The sequence below is a fragment of the Arachis ipaensis genome, chromosome B08 (genome assembly GCF_000816755.2).
Source record: "Arachis ipaensis cultivar K30076 chromosome B08, Araip1.1, whole genome shotgun sequence".
Taxonomy (NCBI): Eukaryota; Viridiplantae; Streptophyta; class Magnoliopsida; order Fabales; family Fabaceae; genus Arachis; species Arachis ipaensis.
The window spans coordinates 123390158-123408164 of record NC_029792.2 but is presented as its reverse complement, the minus strand read 5'-3'; the positions used below and the strand labels follow the sequence as shown (position 1 = coordinate 123408164).

The following is an 18007-nucleotide window of genomic DNA, read 5'->3' as shown; positions in this document are numbered from 1 at the left end:
TTTATTGCAGTGGTCACACCAAAAATGGGAGGGGTGCTTCTGATTTGATGAACTTTTAAGTGCAGCAGGTACCACTAAGAGTGCATTAGACTCCAAAGAAGTCTGTTCAGTCTTGCCTTTTCCCATCATCACAGCTCTACGAGTTTCCTCTCTTCTAACTTCAGCAAATACTTCTCTAATTAAGGGTAGGATTGCTCTTCCAATAATTCTGCCACAAATTTCATCTAGCTCCACGTTGAGGCCTGCAAAAAACTAGAATATCCTCCTTTCTTTCACTGTTTGTTGGTGGTGTTTGGCATTAGCGGATGAATTTCACTTGTAGTTATTGAAGTGGTCAAGATCCTGCCACACCCGCTTCAATGTGTGAAAATATTTGGTGACATTGTCACTCTCTTGTTGAATTTCTCTAGTTTTTAGAGTAAGTTCATAAATTTGGAATTTATTCCCAAGATCAGAGTACATCTCCTTGACACTATCCCACAATTCTTTGGCAGTGGTATAGTATATGTAGTTACTACTAATATCCTCCTTCATTGAGTTCACCAGCCATGTCATCACCGTAGAATTTGTGGTATCCCACACATTATATTGTGGGTCAGTGATGTTAGGCTGACTTCGCTCACCGGTGAGATATCCAATCTTTCTTCTTCCACGGATATACATCTGAATTGATTGAGACCACCTAAGGTAGTTTGACCCATTGAGTCAAAATGTGGTGATCTGAACTGAATGGGAGTCACCACTAACTAGTACCCGTTGCTCAGATTTTAAATCTGATGGAGTAGGAGTGGTGTTCTCCTTCTGTTCAGGATTAATGACTGAGAAACTGTCAACCATAGCTATAAATCAGAGGCACAGTGCAGAGATCCTGCTCTGATACCAAGTTGAAGTGTTTGAATATATTATATTATCAAATGTACAGGGAATCAGCCTCTTTATAGGGGAATTATAGAGATAGAAATAACTATAAAATAGGAAAGAAAGGAAAAATATTAGCCTAAAATAAAAGAAAGATTTATAATCATAAAATCCCTAAAATTAATCTAAACCAAAAAAGGAAAAAATTTATAATTAATTCTATTTACATAAAAAAATTCATGAAAGGAATTAGGAATCTGATTTTGATTTGATCTAGTCAACAGCAACAACATCAAATAAGAAGAATTAACAGAAATATGTGTGAATTATATGGACGGTGAAGATAAGACAATAATTTTATTTTTGAGTAAGGGAGACTCCTCAAGATGTATGATATTTTCTGCATGCCTTTTGTGACTCCATTTCCTGCTATATACGACTCACTCCACTAGGTGGTTACATAACTAGCTTTTGCTATTGTCTCAAGCATTATTCTCCTGCTATGCATTCCTTTAAGCTTCGTAGTAAGGGTGTTCATGGTGCGGTTTGGATCGATTTTGAGTAAAAAAATTTATCCGATTCAAACACTAATTTTACTTGCGGTGCAGTTTGGATTAGATGACTTTTTAAAAAAAATCTGATCCGATTCGATCCAATTTCAAGCGGTTTGGATTTGATTGGATTTGCGGTTTGGTAAATTAAAAAAATTAAACATATATAACAAGTCTAAATCAACAAATTTTAAATAACCAACAATGACATAACAAGTCTCAACAGCATCTTAAAAATCAACAATAACATAAGAATAGAAATAAAATTATAGGTTAGTTAAAATAAATAAATAAATAAATTACATTTTGAACATAAAATATTTATTAAATAATAATAATATATAAATAATATAAAAATATATAACAAATTGAACATGTTATAAGTATAATTGTAAATATAATAATAAAATAATAACATTATAGTACATTGTGCGGTTTGGATTGGATTAGATCGGTTATGAAAAGTATCCGAAATCCGATCCGATCCAGCGGTTTATAAAAAATAGAATCCAATTGAATCCAAATTAGTGCGATTTTAATCGGTTTTCAATTTAGATTGAATTGGATGAGCGGTTTAATTTAAATCGATTTGGATTTGAACACCTCTACTTCGTAGTCCTTCGTCTAAACTGATTGCCTTCTTCTTCTTTTGTTCTTCTCCTGCGGTCTTGAATTACTTGGCCCAATCACCCCTTCATCATCTATAGTTTTTTTCATTGGGTTAGGATTGGTACTTGAGCTCGTATCAAGCCTCTTTTCTAACTTGACTATTACCCAATTCTGATAAACCAGACTAGATCAGAACTCTCTTGTACAAATGTGATTTGGATTATTAGTTTTGTTCTAGAAGCAGTCTCTTGCACTATTCCAGATACAATAAATAAGCCATAAACATTCATTTTGTGGATTTCCTGTTTTGTTAGTTGTTATTGGAATTTGAGGTTGAGGTCCTCCAGTTCTAGCCCCAACATGTTTCATGTTACTAGTAGTTAATTGATATGACGATCTCAACTACTACTCCCTATGCTCCAGTTTTAGTGATGGCTCCCTATGTTCCTTCATCACTTTTTGGTGAAATTTCATTAATATTATCTTGTCCAATCTCTTTAGCATTAGTCTCACTCTCTCTCTTAACTTTATACTTTGTCTTAATCATTTCTATGTGATTGTCTATGTGGTAGTAAATAATGAGACCAAAAAGAAATGAAAGAGGTTTCTAGAGCTATTGTAAGATGACTTAGGTGACTGTGCTATTGAAGGGTGGAACTTTATCTCTGATCTCAGCAAAAAATAGATATTCTAGTTTAAAATCTTTTTTATATTTGTGATAGTATAATTTTTTTAATAATGAATATTTTTTGAGATTGATTTATCTTATAATAAATAATTTTGGGAATTAATTTGTCTAACAATAATATTTTGAAGGACCAAATTGACTGTAATTTGTCTAGAGATTAATTTGTCTTTTTCGTATATGTGACACTTAACGTAATAACGTCTGACACGATAACTATGCAAGATAGTTCTGTTATTAGGAGTTGATGGAACAAAGTGAACTAAAAACTAATATGATCTACAGAGTTAAATATTAAAGACTAGCGAATTAATTAATTTTAGTTGAAAACTAAAGTATCTAATTTAAAATTTTTTAAAAACCAAAATATATAAATAAATACTTTATATTAAATAAGAAAATTCTCTTACAATTTTATTAGATTTTGTTTAGGCATATATAAAAGGTTTTATATCCTTCTTTCTCATATTATTGATTGGCACCGGATCAACAATTAAAGCTTGAATGCATTCCTTCATTTTTCCTTCAGCATGAGTGTAGCAATCTTCATCTTTGTACATCACATCAATAAATCGTGCCATGTTCAGAACACGCGAAATAACATTGGAACTTTGGTTGGCTTGAGGCATTCCTCATTTATATCCTTCCAAGCATCTGTAACTCCCTTTTGCAATTCTTGAATGGCTTCTTCTTTAGATACACCACAATCTCTCATATAGCATTCTATTATTGAGGCAACATGTTCTCTTTCTTGTTCAAAGCTTCTTCTTTGGATATATCACATTCTCTCATATAGCATTCTAAGTATGAGACAATATGTTCTCTTTTCTGTTCAAACTGTTCAATATTATGAGATTTAGTTCTTAAAATAATTTTTACATAACTAAAGAATAAGGAAAAACATTCAAAAAATAAATTATTCATTAAAATTTAATTATAATGTGAATTGAACTTTTAAAAAAGCGATGTGCCCACAAAAATGAGCACTATATATTTTTGTGTAACAAAAATATTTAAAAAATAATAAAAATCAGTTTAAAATAGCCAAAATTTTCTTATTATTTTACATTCTTTAATTATTGTTAAAATAAATGGATAATTTTAAATATAATAAGTATGTAATTATAAATGCATATATAAAATTTTAGATGTTAAATTAAATAAAATAATTTTAAATTATTGTCTTTCTAGTATTATTTTTAGTATAAATATATATATTTTTAAAATTTATTTTTAATGTATATTTTATATTTTAATATATATTTTATATATACGAATAACTAATTATTATTATATATATATATATACCTAATATGATAGTTAAACTTGTATGTTGTGTTTGTATATTGCACATAAATATACCTCATTAGAGACAATGTCATCCATGAACCTGCAAATAATTGTGGAAGCTGTAACAATTTTGGGTTTACTTGTTACCCATTTGAAGATGTCTTCTATGGCGATATCTCCCATGCCAATGTAAGAACTTGTCACGAGGAATGAATAAGCAGATGATAATGTTGATATCTGTAAGTGTTCTGCTATTGTTGGTATATATTTGTTATTCAACCATTTGGCTTCAGTCATATAGGCCTGGATTGTCTTTTGAAGCTGCCATTCCACATGTATTATATAACAAAATTATTATTGTTAATTTTTTACGGTATTTTTTAACTCAACAAATTTAAAATAAGTGAATTAACCATTTAATTAAGACAAAATTTAAATTTATTTTAATATTTATTTATGCAGACAAATAAATTAACCATTCAATCAATCTAATTTTATTATGAATTTAATTATTTTTAGTAAGGATGAAACTAAATGAACTAAAGAAATTCATGAAGTATTTAGAATAATGTACAATTGTAGTGTGAAATGTGTCAATTTAATATTTCAATTTGTCAGGCCATATGAAATTTCAGTTTCAAGTCTTATTATATATTACTAATGTATAAAAAAAAATTAAAAGATTGAATTTGAATTCTTGAATTTTGGATTTTTTTAATGTCAAAGAATTATTAACTGGAGTTAGGGTCATAATTTTTAAAAAAATTTAAAATTTCTATAATTATATGATAATACATTTAATTTTAAAATTGAGTTATTAGTTTAATGATTAATTAAAATATTTTTTTGTCTTATGACCTGGACTCAAATTCTAATTATTACATTTTAAATATTAATAATATATTATATTTTTAGGCTAACTATTTTGATCAATAAATCTTTTTTAATTGTTCCTTTAATTTTATTCTTTATTTTTTCATTAGTAATTTATTTTGATGAATTCTTTTTCTTTAATTGTTCTTTCTATCTTTTTAATTTTTTTTAATAATTGAGAGAGTAAAGTGTAATCTTTTAACATTAATTTTATAAGTAGGATAAAAAATAAATATAAAAAAAATAATAAAAAATTAAAAATCACACTTTACACTTTTAATTTTTTTAATAATTGAGAGAGTAAAGTGTAATCTTTTAACATTAATTTTATAAGTAGGATAAAAAATAAATATAAAAAAAATAATAAAAAATTAAAGATCACACTTTACACTTTTAATTTTTTTAATAATTGAAAGGATCCCCATTATTTTACAGAATTGGATGGATGCAATATATTGAAATGGATTCAAGTTGAATATAATATATTTTTAAGAGGTTAAAAAAAAGGGTCTTACTTCTTTAATGGAATATTTAATGCAATATCCTCTTCCTTGTTTTTCAAGTTCTCGTTCTACTTCTTCAAAAATTTTGATGAGAGACTCATAAATTAATTTCATGTATTCTGGAAGATCATCCAAGGAGCTAATATCCCACCTGTAATGTATCCCACCATCAAAAAACTTTAGAAGTTAGAAAAGTTTGATAGTTCACTATCAATATCCACAATTTTTGTGACCATTAATTCCAAATTAACTTTCAAATTTTAAAATTAATAAAGACATGATATTTTCATTAAAAACTCAAATTTTGAACATTCTATGAACTTTCCATTCAATTCCTTCAATTTTATTTTCTCTTCCAATATTTGAGTTTTGTACTACCATCAATTAGTTGGACTCAAAATATCAGCTACCTGGCATAAAAAAAATTAGTATCTATTTAGGATAAAGTATATTTTTTATTTTTAAAATTTGACAAAAATTTTAAAAATATCCCTAAATTTTATTTTGATTCAGTTTTGTCCTAAGTTTTTAATTTACATTAAATATATTTTTTACGGTTAAATTTTTAAAAAATTTAAAACAAATCTAACAATAATGCATAAAAATTTAAAACTTTTATTAAACTTTAGGAACAAAAATAATACTTTACCCATCTATTTATAATTTTTAACCAACCTTTCAATTGCCTCCGTGAAAAGTTTTAATTCAGCTATAGTTCCATAGGCATCATATGTATCATCAATAATTGATATAAGAGCAATCAATTTTATCAGAATTTTCCTAGCTTGAGAATATTGAGGTTCAAAATAAACCGCCAAAATCCAGTTACAACATTCTACAATTCTATCTCGAGCATATGGTAGTTTTACAGCAACATTAAGCTCCTTCCACCACCTAAAATTAAAGGACAAACACACAATAACAATGTTATAATAATTATGGTGTGGTTAGTTAAATAAATAAGTTTAACTTTGATAATGCTAGAGAGATAATAACTCAAAATTATTTTATTTAACTTAACATTTATAATTTTATACCTATAACATCTATAATAACACTATTATTATATCAAATATTACTTAATTACTTTGAGATTTGTATATATTTAAGTTATAAAATAATACAATATAAAAAAGTATTAATAGGTGCTAAAAAATTGAAATAATAAAGACATAATATTTAGATAACTTCGAATATGCTAAATAATTCTAATCAGTGTTAATTAATCTTAATATATTCTAACAATTAAGAAATACAAAATGAGAAAACTTCGAATTTATTTTCTATTGTCTCCTAAATATTTTTATAAAACATATCAACAGTTAATTTATACTATAAACATCTAACAAAAATAAAATAAACTAACTAATAAAAAACAGAGTACCCAATAGAAGCAACAAAAAGAATAGAGAGATTTTTTGTGAACTGTAGTGCACTTCTAACAAAAACTTAATCTGCTCAATAACAAAAAAGTCCAACAACACTTAACAATAGAAAACATTCATTATATAACACCTACTAATTACAACTGCTTAAAACTATTTTACAGTTAAACAGACTACCAAAGAATAGCCTTTACTTATCGAGTTCCTCAATCTTGCTCTCTTCATATATGGTGTTAATACTAACACTCGTATTTGGATTTTGGATCCTCTAAAGTTTGAATTTCACTTTAGAGAGTAAAGTGTGATTTCTTATCATTGATTTTATAGGTGGGACTAATAATAAATATGAAAGAGAAACTATTCAAGGGTAGAAGATCACACTTTACTCTCTAAAGTGAAATTCAAACTTTAGAGGATCCAAATCCCTAACACTCAATATATATCTAAACCAAACATTTTGATTTTTAAACTTTTGTAGAAGAGTATAAACATTTAACCAAGATGACTATTTTGATAGGAATTTGAAAACTTATTTAACAAAGTAGAATGGTTTTGTGGTTAAATTAAAGAGCTTACTTGCAAATATTGCCAACTTCTTTTCGATGCAAGGTTTGTAGGAAATTAAAATCTAATTTTGCAAGAACGAGGAGAGTGGGATTATGGGTTGGATCTTCTTCATATATTGAAATAAAACGGCGTGCCTCCAATCTTGGCAAACCTTGGTGGAAAGGTTGACCTAAACTATACTTGACTTGTGCTGCAAGAGAAGGCTTCAATTGGGTGGCAATGGATTTAAGTTGAGTGGAAGTGAATGCAAAAGCTTCATCTAATATCTCTTCTCCATGAATTCTGAGATGACATGCTTCATACAACTCTAGTAATCCTTCCACATTCTTCACAAGTTTTTCACTAAAGTTTCCACTCTCATTATCCTTGTATTTGTTGAACACATCTAGATATTGTACAAAAATTAAACTAAGGTTATTTAAAGCCAAAATATAAAAGTAACTTAAAAAGAATAGGAATAAGGTATATACTTGGTGAAACGTGATATCCTTGTTGCCTTAATAACCTAAAAAGCAAAGCAAGTAAATGGAGGTTATCATCAACAATTATTATTTCTCCATTTTTCGTATAATTCTTGTGAATTTGTTGCAGCACTTCATCAATCTCGCTTTCAAAGTGATAATGAATCCCCAAATGACATATTAAATCAATCAAGTCAACTATTTCTTCAATAGCCTTTGAGGCGTCAATAAGCATTTTGACAACTTCTTTCTTCAGTTTTTCAATTTGTGCCTTCGTTTCATCATCAAATTCCTGCATTACATCCATATAAAAAATATATCAGTTGATTGTTATTGCATTTGCATGCATGTATAAGCAACAATATAGAGAGATAGATATATACCATGGATTGTGAAGCATATTGAAGGAAATAATCCTTCCAAATACTAGGATGATAATTTGCAGTGTTTCGATGACGCATGTTGAATTTTGCATCAGGGTTGAAGCAATCAAGTACTGAAGTGTTAGTACTACACATCCTTTATTTCTTTATCAATATTGGATTCTATGTTATAATTTCTATCATGCCTACTCATATATAGGAAAAATCTGTGGTCCAATGAGAAAAACGGATATATACCCACCGACAAACGTTTGGTTATTAGAATAAAATAAAAGAAAAGTCTAGGGACCAACAACTTTATCAAATTATAGCCAGCATGTAACCAGTAAAGAAAAGTGAACCATTGGATGAAATTTCACACCAATTTTATACCATTAAAATTATCATTGATGGATATTTGATGGCTACAAATCATAAAAATTGTTGATTCCCTAGCATTCCTTATAAATAAAATATGATACTAAAAATAAAACATAATAGATTACGATATAAAATTTAGTATTTTTATATTTTGTTTTGTGATAAATTAAAATAAATTATAAAAATTTAATTTATTTTTATTTTTTTATTATAAAAAATTTAGAAAAAAAAATATAACGATAAAAAAGGGATGGGGGCAATCCATGATTAATGATAATGACAATCGGTGACTAATAAAAAGCATATGTATTGTTTCAGGACAATTATAGATTTATAGCATATAGATGTATACATACAGGCATATAGATATTCTTTTTAATTGGATATAAAAGTGACATGTGGATTTATGCTGGTAGTTGGGGAAACAGTTTGATCATCTTTGAGCAGCTTGCAGGGCTGGTTTATATAGTTCCATAGAGAAGCTAAGCTGGTGGAAAGAAATATCATAAATGGGCTGGACCGTTATTTTATTATTGAAATATTGTGAGTGAGTTTCATCACTTAAATCAAAATGCTGTTGGACATCACTTATTTTTTTTTATCATAATAAGTGATGCTATGCACATCACTTTTTTACCTTTTTTTTTTTGTCATATGTATTTATATTTATGAATATAAAAACTATATTTTGTATATTCTAATATTTTTTATAAATATAAATTCTAATTTATAATGATATTTTATTGAACAAGTATTTATGTGATAACAATTATGTTATATTATAATTTTTTATCATAATAATATGATGGTTTTAGTGGCTAAGAGAAGGAGGGATTGAATCTTAGCCCCATTTTTTTGCTTAATAACACTTGTTAGCCTTTGAGATAACTTCAGGAGATTTTTTTATTTTTGTCTCATCTTTAGCCACGAGACTTTTATTTTTATCTCGTCACTTGGCACGAGACTTTTCTTTTTGTCTCGTCACTTGGCACGAGATATTTTTTCAGTTTGAGCTCCTGTGCAATAGAAACAGAATTGGAGTAGAGAAGAGAGAAAATAACACCCAGATATATCCTGGTTCAGCTGCTAAGTGCAGTGCAGCCTATATCCAGTCTCCATCACAACCATGATGGAATTTCACTATAATCTTCTTGATTACATACTGTAAAGTGCTAACCCAACTTACAAAGGGATTTCCACAGAATCATGAAACCAAGGTTCTGAAAACCGGATGAAAGGCATCATTTTTATGAGCAAGGAAAAGTACCCAACCAAATCTAGAGTAATCATCTACTACCACAAGACCATAGTGTTTACCTCCTAAACTTTGAGTTCTTGTTGGTCCAAAAAGATTAATATGTAACATCTCTAATGGCCTTTTGGTTGAGATTCCATCTTTAGGTTTAAAAGATGATTTTACTTGTTTGCCCAATTGGCAAGCATCACAAGTAAGATCCTTATCAAATTTGATGTTTGGAATTCCTCTAACCAGATTTTTCTTAACTAGCTTAGAAATTTGGTACATGCTTGCATGACCCAACTTTCTATGCCATAGCCATTTTTCAGATTCAAGGGATGTAAAGCATGTTACATTTTGTTCTTTTAGGTCCTCAAGAGTCAATCCATACACATTATTGCATCTTTTAGCTTCAAATAAAATATCCCCAGTTTTCTCACAAACAACTAAACAAACAAACTTCCTAAAAATAACCTCAAAGCCTAAATCACACAGTTGACTAACACTAAGTAAATTATGTTTCAAGCCATTCACAAGAAGAACATCATTTATACAAGAAGAAAAGTTTTTACCAACTTTCTCAATAGCCACTATTTTTCCTTTCGCATCATCACCAAAAGTGACAAGTCCTCCATCATATTCATCAAGCTTTATGAAGAAGGTTGTCTTTCCAGTCATATGCCTAGAGCATCCGCTGTCTATATACCACATGTTTTCTTTTCGTTTGGATGCTAGGCACACCTACAAAACAAGCTCAAGTGACCTTAGGTATCCAAATTTTCTTGGATCCTTTCACGTTAAACCATCTCTTATGCCCTAAGCCATTATAATCAAAAACAACTTTACAGACTTTATCACCAATCATTCTTTCACCAAAGAAACATTGAATAGGAAAGTGTCCATTTCGATTGCATAATCTACAAAATCTTGGAGTTGTTGTTTTGTTAAAGTAGGTGGGGTCTTGAAATCTTGTATCATTAGAAGATGATGCAAAGTTTTCAAAATGAGATTTTTCAACAGATTTATAAAACCTCAACCCAGCCTTGTCATAAAGAGGTTTTTGACTAGCCAAGATTTGATTCAGATTTTCAGAACTTTGGGTGAATTTGGCTAAGTCTTCCTTAAGTCTTTTAACCTCTTTAAGCAACTCTTCATTTCTTTTAAAACAATCTACATATGCAAGAACGGAATGATCACTTTCACAGCTCTTAATTTGGGCTTTTAACTGCTTATTCTCTTCAACAAGATCACAAGCAGTTTCGGCCTCCCTTACTTTTTCTTTAAGAAAACTGTTTTCAGCTTTAAGAATGGTGATTTGTTGTTCAAGTTCTTGATTTTCCAGCAGAAAGTATCTTACTTTTTCAGAAAGGTGGTCTATCATAAGATGAAGATCTTCAGTGTTAGGGTTATGAAAGACTACCTGATCTATGTGATCTGCCATGAGAAAAGGTTGTGACTTGATCTCGGATTTCTCATCATCATCATTCGAGTCATTTTCCAAATCTTCCCATGAAGCCATCAGTCCATTCTTCTTTCCTCTTTTTGGCTTCTCTTCCTTCTTTAACTTGGGACAATCAGATTTGAAATGTCCCATTTCCTTGCAGTTGTAAAAAGTTACTTTGCTAAGGTCTTTCTTCATTTTCCTTGAGCTGCTGCCTTTGCTTTTGAGCTTCATCATTTTCCTGAATTTTTTTGCAAACAATACAAATTCATTTTCAGATGAGTTATCACTGGATTCATCATCCAGAGGGTTAGTGACAGAAGAAAAAGCTATTCCTTTCTTTTTTGAATCTTTGGAGTTTATCCCAGATTTCTTTTGCTGTTGTGCAACGTGATACCCGTCGGTACTCCTCAAAGCTGATAGCACAGTTGAGCAGATTGATGGCCTTGGCGTTGAGCTCCACCTTTTTTCTATCTTCATCTGTCCAACTTGCTTCAAGTTTAAGAGAAACAACTCCTTCGGCACTTGTAACAGTTGGATATTGAGGCCCTTCCAAGATGATCTTCCACAGTCTGTAATCCACTGCTTGCACAAATATCTTCATCCTCTCCTTCCAATAGGTATAATTTTTCCCATTGAAAAGAGGAGGTCTGTTGCTTGATTGTCCTTCGGTCAGATTGTAGGACACCACATTTGAGCCACTGTTTTCTGCCATAAGGATCTTTACTCCAAGCTGCAAAGCTTGATTTCTTTGAGACCAAGCTCTGATACCAATTGATAGTTTCAGTGGCTAAGAGAAAGGGGGGTTGAATTTTAGTCCCCTTTTTTTGCTTAGTAACACTTGCTGGCCTTTGAGATAACTTCAGAAGATTTTTTTTTGTCTCGTCCTTAGCCACGAGACTTTTATTTTTATCTCGTCACTTGGCACGAGACTTTTCTTTTTGTCTCGTCACTTGGCACGAGATATTTTTTCAGTTTGAGCTCCTGTGCAATAGAAACAAAATTGGAGTAGATAAGAATATTTCTCCCAGACAGGATATCAGAGCAAAATTATGGAAAAAAATATTTTGAAGCACACATGATCAAAACATGGCAGTTGTTACATAGTTTAAAGGAATTGCCAAAAATATCAAGCATGTTAATCCAAGATGAAACAGAGTATTCAATATAAACATGCATTTTAACCAATCATCCATGTAATCAAGATAAATGTATTGCCAAACATCACAAACTAAATGCCAAATGCATTTCCAGCAGCAGTAATCATAGTGAACCAAAAGCAATATCAACATGCAATATCAAATGTATCCTTTTAACAAGGGTGATCATGAATTTTCAAACGAAAATTTCATCCCCTGTTTCATGTTCATCCCTATTTTTCATTTCAATTTTCAGCACTTTTCTCCCCCTTTTGTCATCAAAGGGGCACCTGCAAGAAGGTTTTAACATAGAAGCATAATATGCAAAATATAAAAAGTATCTACAAAGTATCACAGAGTTATTAACAAGCCAAAACAAAGTACCGAATTGAGCCTAAGTGCCAATATCAAAGAGTAAACATAAGTTTAATCATCAGAAAGATTAAAGTCAGATCCCTCAGCCCCTGCTTCACTACCAGCTTCATCATCAAGGCTTTCAAGCATTAAAGCGACCCTTTCTTGGCATTTCTTCCAGGCCGTCTCATTTTCATATGCAAGTTTGCGAGCAGATTTGTGAAATTGAACCATGAGATCGGACATGTTTGAGAATTCTATGAGAATGTCTCTTAGGGAATCGGTTGCTTTTGAGGATTTTGGCCGGCTCTCAAAGTCATCATCAGAGGCCATAGATTTCTTTCCCTTTTTAACAGCCCCACCTCCTTTGATCATAGAGACCTTATTCTCTACATCCTCATTTGTTAAATCTACCTTAAAGTACTCAAAGATGCATGTGAGAAACATTCCATAAGGTAAATTATCCTTTTTTGTACTCTTTACAGACTCCCACATATGTCTAATCATTAGATAACTAAATGAAATGGAAGATGAAGTAACAAGAGCAAATATTATGAGGCAGTCAGATACGGTTACCCTGTTATGAGAACCACTTTGAGGAGTGAGAATGTGAGTTATGATGCGGTGCAGCAGAGAGTTGGTTGGACCCAAAGCTGTGAGTAGGAACGGTTCCATCTAGTCTAGATAGATTTTCACAAATTTGATGAAGAACTTGTTTGTATGCAACCCCGACATGTGAATCCCATTTATCACTCATGTAAATCTTCGGCCCTTCATCAACGTAACCAAGGGTAGAAGCAATAGTCTCAGCATTCAGGGTGATAGTCACACGTTTCACGTAGGAGTGAAGGCTGCCATCAATGAATCTCAGATTCGCATAAAACTGTCTCACCAACCCTGGATAAACCATTTTGTGAATAAGGAGCAATGGTGACCATTTGAGACTATTAAACAGGGGTTGTAGATTGATTCCTTTGGAGGCCAGAGACTCGAGATTCACCAAGTAGGAGGGGGCACAGATGTCGCTTTTTCAAAACCTCTTTGTGGAATTCATAGAAGGCACAGGTAGAAAACCTTGAAGGATCAAAATGGGAGTGTGGTTTGTGAAATTTATTCTTGAACTCTATTGAACCAAGGTTTGTAGGTTCTCTGGTTTCATGAAGAACGAAACCCTTGGCCTTTTGAGAGCTCATTCCGGATGCATGGGGAGTTGATTTCTTCGGTGGTGAAGACGGAATAGGTGATGTGTGAGACTCTTCTTCTTCTTCCACGGGACCTTTTCCTTTCTTCTTTCTTGAAGAGGTTTTCGTGGCAATGACCTTCCTTCTCATGGTGTCGGTTTGCTTTGAGGGAGGTGAGGGTGATGATGATGATGTAGAGTGAATATGGATGTGAGTATGAGATTGTGGAGTGGACGGTTTTTGAGAAAATAGGATCCTTTCACTTTTCCTGGGGACAGTTTTCTTTTTCATGGTTGGGAGAGTGGAGAAGTTGAATATGAAAGGGTGAGGAGGGCCGAAAAGATGTGAGGGAAAAGGGAGGTTAGTGGTGCAATAAATGTGGAGTGGAGAGAGATAGTGGAGGGAGTTATTAACCATTAATGGTGCGGTTATTAACCAGGGAAGTTTTTCAAAAACTGAAAAAGGGTGTTTCCTTGAATCAAGGGATTAGTTGGAAGGAAAGATTTGATTTGACAACATGCTTCTTCCAACAAGATTTGATAAGACAACTAAGGAATTTTGTGATTTTATTTTTCAAAAAAAATGAGGAACTAACAAAACTGTCATGGTGGAGTCAAAAGATATTTGGTGGGGCCCATGAAACTTAAATTCTGCGTTGCCTCCCCCTTAATTATAGCTCTTCCATCATGCTCTCATTTTTATCTCGTCCAAACCTACGAGACAAAACTGAACAGAGTCAAATATTCACAAGTTATCAATAGAGCTTAAATCAAACATTCCCAAACTTTTTCTCAAGGTGCAGAATCTGTCTTCACAGAGGGGTTTTGTAAAAATATCAGCAATTTGGTCTTCAGATTTTACAAATTGAATATCAATAGTACCCTTTTGCACATGCTCTCTTATAAAATGATATTTTATCTCAATGTGCTTGGTTCTTGAGTGCAGAACAAAATTTTTTGAAATGTTTATAGCACTCATATTATCACAAAATAAGGGTATACTATTGATTTTTAATTTGTAATCTTTCAATTGTGTTTTTAACCAAATTAATTGAGAGCAACAAGCAGATGCGGAAATGTATTCTGCTTCAGCCGTGGATAAAGCCACTGTGGCTTGCTTCTTGCTTGACCACATGTTGAGTGAGCTTCCAAGAAAGCAACACATGCCGGAGGTGCTTCGTTTATCCACTATGTCTCCCGCATAATCTGCATCACAAAACCCTACTGCACAAAAGTCATCAGATTTAGGATACCATAATCCAAAATTACAAGTCCCCTTAATGTATCTAATGATGCGTTTAACAGCCGTAAGATGAGATTCTTTTGGGTGGGATTGAAACCTTGAGCATACACCCACACTTTGAACAATATCCGGTCTAGAGGAGGTAAGGTACATAAGTGAACCTATCATTCCTCTATACCTTGTTTCATCCACATCTTGGCCATCATCATCCTTTTCAAGTTTTGTGTTAGGGTGCATTGGTGTACCCTTTGGTTTAGAATTTTCTAGGCCAAACTTTTTGATAAGTTCTTTTGCATACTTTCCTTGGTGAATAAAAGTACCACTAGGAGTTTGTTTGATTTGGAGGCCAAGAAAGAAAGTTAGCTCTCCCATTAAACTCATTTCAAACTCACTAGTCATAAGTTTTCCAAACTCTTCACACAAGGATACATTGACTGATCCAAATACAATGTCATCAACATAAACTTGAACAATGAGTATATCATCATTAGATGCTTTAATAAATAAATTAGTGTCGGTGGTTCTCCTTTGAAAATAATTTTCCAACAAGAAGGCACTAAGCCTTTCATACCAAGCTCTTGGAGCTTGTCTAAGACCATAAAGAGCCTTAGATAGTTTAAAAACATGATTTGAAAACTCTTTATCCTCAAAACCGGGGGGTTGAGCCACATACACTTCTCTATCAATAAATCCATTAAGGAAAGCACATTTAACATCCATTTGAAACATTTTGAAATCCTTATGGGCAGCATAGGCAAGAAGCAACCTAATTGCTTCTATTCTAGCTACCGGAGCAAAAGACTCATCAAAATCTATACCCTCTTCTTGATCGTAACCTTGGGCAACTAATCTAGCCTTGTTACGAACAACTTGTCCATCCTCACTAAGTTTATTTTTAAACACCCACTTAGTACCCGTAACTTTCTTACCATCCGGATGAGGTACTAGTGTCCAAACCTCATTCTTGTCGAATTGAGCAAGCTCTTCTTGCATTGCCTTGACCCAAGATGGATCTTCAAGAGCTTGTTTGACATTGTTGGGCTCTATTTGAGACAAGAGGGCAAAGTTGCTTGGTTCGAATTGCCTTTTGGTGGAGGATCTTGTTGTTACTCCTTGAGATGGATCACCAATTATGAAGTCATGAGGATAGCCCCTCATAGACTTCCATTCTCTAGGCTTCCGAAGTGGTGTTGAGCTTTGATGAGTTTCTAGTGGTATCACTGTTTCAGTTTCTCGTGTCAGCTCAGGAGATAAAACGAAAAATATCTCATTCAATCTGACGAGACAAAACTGGACTGGCAGATTCTTCGTTTTGAACAGATTTGGGATTTTCTTTATTTGTTTCAGCCTCTTCACCATCTGAATCATTATCTATCACAGCACTGGGAATTAAGTTAGAATCACAAAAAGTAACATGTATGGATTCTTCTATAGTTCTATGTTCCTTGAGATAAACTCTATAGGCCTTGCTTGTGGTGGAATATCCAACAAACATTCCTTCATAAGATTTTGGATCAAATTTTCTAAGGTTTTCTTTATTATTAAGTACAAAGCATTTGCATCCAAAAACATGAAAGTACTTAAGATTTGGAGGGGTTCCTTTCCATAGCTCATAAGGGGTTTTCTTCAACCCTTTTCTAATGATTGTCCTATTCAAAATGTAACAAGCCGTATTCACAGCTTCAGCCCATAAAGATTTAGGAATCTCATTTTCACAAAGCATAGCCCTAGACTTCTTGTTGGTCCAAAAAGATCAATATGTAACATCTCTAATGGCCTTTTGGTTGAGATTCCATCTTTAGGTTTAAAAGAGGATTTTACTTGTTTGCCCAATTGGCAAGCATCACAAGTAAGATACTTATCAAATTTGATGTTTAGAATTCCTCTAACTAGATTTTTCTTAACTAGCTTAGAAATTTGGTACATGCTTGCATGACCCAACTTTCTATGCCATAGCCATTTTTCAGATTCAAGGGATGTAAAGCATGTTACATTTTGTTCTTTTAGGTCCTCAAGAGTCAATCCATACACATTATTGCATCTTTTAGCTTCAAATAAAATATCCCCAGTTTTCTCACAAACAACTAAACAAACAAACTTCCTAAAAATAACCTCAAAGCCTAAATCACACAGTTGACTAATACTAAGTAAATTATGTTTCAAGCCATTCACAAGAAGAACATCATTTATACAAGAAGAAAAGTTTTTACCAAATTTCCCAACAGCCACTATTTTTCCTTTCGCATCATCACCAAAAGTGACAAGTCCTCCATCATATTCATCAAGCTTTATGAAGAAGGTTGTCTTTCCGGTCATATGCCTAGAGCATCCGCTGTCCATATACCACATGTTTTCTTTTCATTTGAATGCTAGGCACACCTACAAAACAAGCTCAAGTTACCTTAGGTATCCAAATTTTCTTGGATCCTTTCACGTTAAACCATCTCTTATGCCCTAAGCCATTATAATCAAAAACAACTTTATAGACTTTATCACCAATCATTCTTTCACCAAAGAAACACTGAATAGGAAAGTGTCCATTTCGATTGCATAATCTACAAAATCTTGGAGTTTCTGTTTTGTTAAAGTAGGTGGGGTCTTGAAATCTTGTATCATTAGAAGATGATGCAAAATTTTCAAAATGAGATTTTTCAGCAGATTTATAAAACCCCAACCCAGCCTTGTCATAAAGAGGTTTTTGACTAGCCAAGATTTGATTCAGATTTTCAGAACTTTGGATGAATTTGGCTAAGTCTTCCTTAAGTCTTTTAACCTCTTTAAGCAACTCTTCATTTCTTTTAAAATAATCTACATATGCAAGAACGGAATGATCACTTTTACAGCTCTTAATTTGGGCTTTTAACTGCTTATTCTCTTCAACAAAATCA

At 32.1% G+C, this 18007-nt stretch overlaps 1 pseudogene; it reads right to left on the bottom strand.

Moving 5' to 3' along the window:
- On the bottom strand, window positions 3096–8361 carry LOC107612685 (annotated as a pseudogene).